The sequence below is a fragment of the Haemaphysalis longicornis genome, unplaced genomic scaffold (genome assembly GCF_048455015.1).
Source record: "Haemaphysalis longicornis isolate Haplotype H1 unplaced genomic scaffold, Haemaphysalis longicornis Haplotype H1 scaffold_3, whole genome shotgun sequence".
In the NCBI taxonomy this organism is placed as follows: Eukaryota; Metazoa; Arthropoda; class Arachnida; order Ixodida; family Ixodidae; genus Haemaphysalis; species Haemaphysalis longicornis.
The window spans coordinates 37,102,680-37,108,679 of NW_027526335.1; the positions used below are offsets into that span (position 1 = coordinate 37,102,680).

A 6,000-nucleotide genomic window follows, 5' to 3' on the forward strand; every position below is an offset into this window, starting at 1 on the left:
TTACGGGCCCCAATACGTTTGTGGTACCTCCCGTGGGACGAAGCGAAAAAATAACAAACCTGGGCTTGAGCCCGAGCCCGCGGCGCGAGCGCGCAGAGGTTTGTAACCAGAGCGGGCTGACAGATCCGAGGCCTTTACGGGCCCCAATACGTTTGTAGTACCCGCGAATGTATGATGCGAGCTAATCAACAGAGGGCACTCCTGGTCTGGCAACCATGGCAAAATAGAGCTCCTCGGCCACTGTGACTATTTTATCCCTATTTGTGATGACATTGCCTTGCTTATCCTTAAGTGCATACATCTGATTTTTCCCCACGCCAAGACGTCTCTTCACTGCTTTCACGCTACCTCCGTTCTTTACAGCGTATTCGATCCTCTCCATATTATACTTCCGTATGTCAGCCAGCTGTCTTGCGCTTATTGATTAACTTCGAGAGCTCGGCTAGTTCTATTCTGTCAGCTGCGGTAGAGATTCGAGCTAATCAACAGAGGGCACTCCTGGTCTGGCAACCATGGCAAAATAGAGCTCCTCGGCCACTGTGACTATTTTATCCCTATTTGTGATGACATTGCCTTGCTTATCCTTAAGTGCATACATCTGATTTTTCCCCACGCCAAGACGTCTCTTCACTGCTTTCACGCTACCTCCGTTCTTTACAGCGTATTCGATCGATCCTCTCCATATTATACTTCCGTATGTCAGCTGTCTTGCGCTTATTGATTAACTTCGAGAGCTCGGCTAGTTCTATTCTGTCAGCTGCGGTAGAGATTCTCATGGTTTGCCGTTTCCTGATTAGATCTTTCGTCTCCTGTGAGAGTTTACCAGTATCCTGTCTAGCCATAGTGCCCCCGACTTCTACTGCACACTCCGTGATAATGCGTGTAAGGTTGTCGCTGGCTTCCTGTGTCGTAAGCTCGGCTTCCTCGTTAAGAGCTGAATATCGGTTCTGCAGCGCGATCCTGAATTCTTCTACTTTACGTCTTACTGTTAGCTAATTTATCGGCTTCTTTCGTACTAGCTTGTTGCGGTCCCTCCTCAAATCTAGCGTAATTCGAGATCTTACCATACGGTGGTCACTACACGTACTTTACCCTTCCGAGCACTTCCACATCCTGCACGACGCCAGGGTTATCGCATAATATGAAGTCTATTTCATTTTTGTGCTCCCCATTCGGGCTCCTCCAGGTCCACTTCCGACTCTCCCGTTTACAGAAGAAGGTATTCATTATGCGTAGGTTATTCCGTTCTGCAAACTCAACTAGTAGGTCCCCCCTGCTATTTCTACAGCCCAGACCATAGTTCCCAACTGCCTTGTCTCCAGCCTGATTCTTGCCTACTTTAGCATTGAAGTCCCCCATAACTACGGTATACTGTGTTTTTACTTTAGCCATTGCCGATTCCACATCTTCATCGAAGCGTTCCACTGCTTGGTCGTCGTGGCTGGATGTGGGCGTGTAGCCCTGCACCACCTTGAGCTTGTACCTCTTATTGAGCCTAATTACAAGACCTGCTGCCTTTTCGTTAATGCTATAGTATTCGTCTATGTTGCCAGCTATGCTTTTGTTGACTAGAAATCCCACTCCCAGTTCTCTTCTGTCCTCTAGACCCACGGTAACATAGGACGTGCCCACTTTTCAGCACCGTAAGGGCTTCGCCTGCCCTCCTAACCTCGCTAAGCCCTATTACATCCCATTTAATGCCCTCTAATTCCTCGAACAACACCTCGAGACTTGCTTCGCTAGATAAGGTTCGCGCGTTAAACGTTGCCAGGTTCAGATTCCATTGGCGGCCTGTCCGGATCCAGGGATTCTTAACACCCTCTGCTGCGTCACAGGTCTGACCGCCGCCGTGGTCAGTTGCTTCGCAGCCGCTGGGGACTGAGGGCCGAGGGTTAGTTGGCGTATTCATGGGAGGTTGTGGCCGTTACTACACCAGGGTGGCCAATCCTGCTCTGGTGAGGGAGCCCTAGTAGCACAGAATGTTGCCCGAACATTTCCACAACGTTTCCCCTTAACGTTGCCAAAACGTGGCTAATGTCCGCTTTTTTTAACGTTAGTGCAATGTTTCCCAGAAACATTGCGTCAACATGATTTTAGCATTGCTCCAACATGGGGGCAACGTTTTAAGGGTGTTGTTTTAATGTTTGGATAACGTTGTTTCTGACGTTCGTCAACGTTGCTACACTCTTGGAGCAACCTTCCAGCCACGTGCGGGACACATTTGAACAACGTTATGAGACGTTTTCTGATGACATTGCAGCAACTTTTCAGCTACATTTTCGCAACGTGCATACCACATTTAAGCATATCCCTGTACCATTCGGACGTTGTGATAACATTGCTACAATCTTGCAGCAACTTTAGATCCACACTTTTAACATGAAGTTAGCATACAAAGAATGTTGCTGCAACGTTCAAGCAATGTTTTTATGAAGTTGCAATAACATTCCTACAATTTTGCGGTAACTTGCCAGCTATATTTTTCCAACGTGCGGGTAACATTTAGAAAACGTCGCTATCATGTTCAAGCGATGCTTCCTACAACGTTACCGCGACTTTACAGATACGTTTTTTCCCCACGAGGGCCGCATCCGCGCACTGTTGATATGACGTTCAAGCAATGTTTCTCTTACGAAGCGATGATATTGCAGCAATGTACAGGTAACTTACAGTTACATGTATCTAATATACATGCAACAATAACTAGATGAAAATATTATAAGTTAACTTTTTCCTAGACAGACGATTGTTGACTGCATGATAAGCGAGCACTTCAAACGTCGTCCTCATAAACTCCTGAAAGGTATAAACTGGCATTTTAGACTGCATGTTTATACATTTGATCCCTACACTGACCAACACACACAATTAAGGCAGTCCGGCAAAATAACAAACTAAGAAATAGCGGAATTTTAAAGCAAGGAACATGCCAGCTAGCGTAAATAACAACACTGACACTCTTTAAGATGAAAGAACATGTGCGTTTTATTTTACCATTAACAATCGATCCGAATACGTATTGTGTTAAAGCAATTGAATTTCGCAAGTACGCTGTTTCAGCCGTTGTCTTCGTTTTTCTACTCCTGGGCTTGCTTGTTCTTCTGCCTTGACAAGTCAGTTTGATGACATACTTGACGGCCATGAACCCAGTAACATGGGGTTGTTACTGCCACGCTTCTGCGAAATGAAAAAAAAACTGTAGTTTAGGAGAAGTTGCAAAGTTGTTACAGCATAGACAATGTCTCACCTCTCAGAACACCAGGACTTTTGGCATACAATATGGCCTCATCAATTTTCTTGTACTGGCACTTCAAATGAGGTTTGACTGCCATTCCTGGAAAACAAACAAAATGGCATTGCTCTAGCACACAGGGTGCTCAGAAGCTCACCTGCAGTTTGGATGACGCTTGCTGCCAGATGAGCTTATTCGTGTGTCAATGTTGTGGTGCTGGTAAATCATAAGGTATTTCTGAAACAAAACAGAGTGTATAGAAGTGGTTCAGAAAACTGAAGTGAAGCAAATTTTAGCTAATAGAGAAAACCTTACCTTCAGGAAGGAATATTATAGCAAAACAGGCCTCTTCACTTTTCACTTTGTCTTGCTTGTTTAACTTTTTCTAATGCCCGTGCCAACTTTATGACGCACATCGCTTGAGTTGGTTTCTCAAGCATCCCTGGAAAACAGAAAAGGACAATTTTATATACTGAATTATATAAAATACCTTACAGCTTTCTTTCCAGGCCATTGAGTAATTAAGTGAAAAGACTTCGATCAGACAGCTTGCCAGAGAATTTTCAATTAACGAGAGAAGCCGACCAACTGATGACGACGTGGTACGTCGGCAATCATTGAAAGAGGACGATAATTACCTCAATGGCCATAAACATAAAAACGCAACGAACAAAAATTAGTAAACAGGCAAATGTAAAGAAGGGAAACATTACATGTACAACTAGATGAAATTACAACCGTGTATTTTCTTGGTTGCCTAATTTTACCTTTTGCTCTCGAAAAATGTGCTAAAAACTGGCTTGAGCTGTTTTATTTTCTTATTTTTATTTATTTTTGATCATTTTATTTATTTATTTTTATTTGTCATTTATTTTCTTTATAGTTATAAGCATCCGACGTAGACCAGCCTTTCACATGGAAAATATGTGAATACTACAAAGACGTCAGGCGTTGTTTTACATCGTAAGATGGTTCGCATAAGCAGCTGATAACATATGGCTGAACTGCAACGCTAAATTGTGTTCCGTTACAGCATGCCGCCGAAACTCGTGTGAAATTAAACATAACAAAGTTATATTTATTAGTTGTATTTTTCGCGTTCGTGAGCAGCTGCGGCGAGAAGTAAATTAAAAGCCAATCGTACATATCAAGGTTCTTGCAGAACATATATACACTCGATTTCAGCATCATAACAAAAAATCTACTACTGAGCGCCCACCTGATTTCTCATTATACTCTTTCCATAAAATTTAAGTGAATACGTGTTCCCCTTTTACAACCGTACGCATTCACAAAAGCAAGGATATGCTTAGAAGTTAGAAACGGGAGGGCAATCTTGTTCCCGCTCTTTTACGAAGTAAACTGCATTCGAAAGAACGAGGCGAGCTCAGAAAATCGAGCGCTTACCTTCACTGGTCGGTTGCTATGAACTTTCCGGCCCGCAAATATTCGCCGTAACATGCGGCCACACAACAATATTTCGTATGACATGGTTCCTTCTCCATTCCGTTTGATTGTCACTATGGCTGCTCCTTTCTGAAAAAAGCGCGCGCATTTCGTCTACTCTTCCCAACCCACCGCCGGCTGCCAGTCGCAAAGGAGCATGAGGGGAGGACCCCTCTGCGAGGGGCGCGCACGTGTGCGCGTGTGAGAGGAGGGTAGGACGCTGGCCAAGGACCATGGAGGAAAGAAAAGTTCTTCCTCCATGCCAAGGACGAAAGCGTTTTCTTTCTGTCTTTTTTTTTTTTTTCGGCCATCCCCAACTCGCGCTCGGCTGCTGAAACTTCCTTCGCGACACACAGAAGGGACAGGACGGGACGGAGCGTCGACGAAAACAAAAAATAAGGCATGCAGGAAGAAAGGAATGCGCGAGACAGCGTGCCTGATTCCCAGCTGAAGCCTCGGAAAAAGGCGGGGTTCCGAGAATGCCTGGCGCCCTGCTGTATTTCGTTTCGCGCCAAGCAGAACGCGACAAGTGTTCGATGCATTGGAACCTCTTACGAATAAAAATTACAACAGGAAAAATCTGAAGATAGTGTGTGCAATGCTATTGGAAGGGAACAAGAGCAAAAATTTTCAGGTTACTTGGAAGGTTCGTTTGTATAATGAGAAAAGATCCTTGAAATAGGCCAATGAGCTTTCGTACAGGCAGTATCTCCTGGAAAATGGGTGTCTCACCAGGGTTAGGTCTTTGTTTTGTTTTATTGTTTCATATATGTTACAATATCATGGTGCTCTGACTTTGGCGCTCGAGGTAGGTGAAATGTCTATGGGGAAGTTGAAATATAAAACAGCCCACTTCATGTTGTCTATTACAAACAAAGGTGCAAGGTGTGGACTAGTTGGAACGTTCGCTGATCAGAGGGGCTATAGCAGTGACTAAATGTCACAAGAAGGGGGCAATTTAAAGTACATGAACTTTGGGCTTGAATCTATTTCATAAATCAACCGTAATTACTGCGGCAATGTATATATGAAGGGAAAACACACGATTGTAATTAGCTGGCGACATGTATACGGCTCGCACACCCATATGATGCACAGAAATTTATATAGCTTGCATATAAAATTTCTCCAGTAAATTAATTTTTTCGAGCAATTATGAGGATCCAGCAACAAGGCAATGTTTGAGCCTTCTATCTAGATTATTTTTGTTTAAGGATATACAGGCGGCAACATAAAACAACCCGGCCATGCATGCTTTAAAGGGGCCATAAATAGGCTTCTTAAGGTCGCCATTGTAATCGCGCAATCGCTAGAATACCCAT

The 6,000-nt window shown here is 44.0% G+C and overlaps 1 long non-coding RNA gene across 1 annotated transcript; it reads right to left on the minus strand.

The window, feature by feature from the left end:
- Positions 1 to 2,908: 2,908 nt before the first annotated feature.
- LOC144173213 (uncharacterized) lies at positions 2,909 to 4,896 on the minus strand. Its single transcript, XR_013323190.1, has 5 exons — positions 4,640 to 4,896; positions 3,548 to 3,674; positions 3,390 to 3,469; positions 3,248 to 3,334; positions 2,909 to 3,177 (listed from the first exon to the last, which is right to left on the minus strand). It is a non-coding gene; the product is annotated as an uncharacterized LOC144173213 (long non-coding RNA).
- Between the last annotated feature and the right edge of the window lie 1,104 nt (positions 4,897 to 6,000).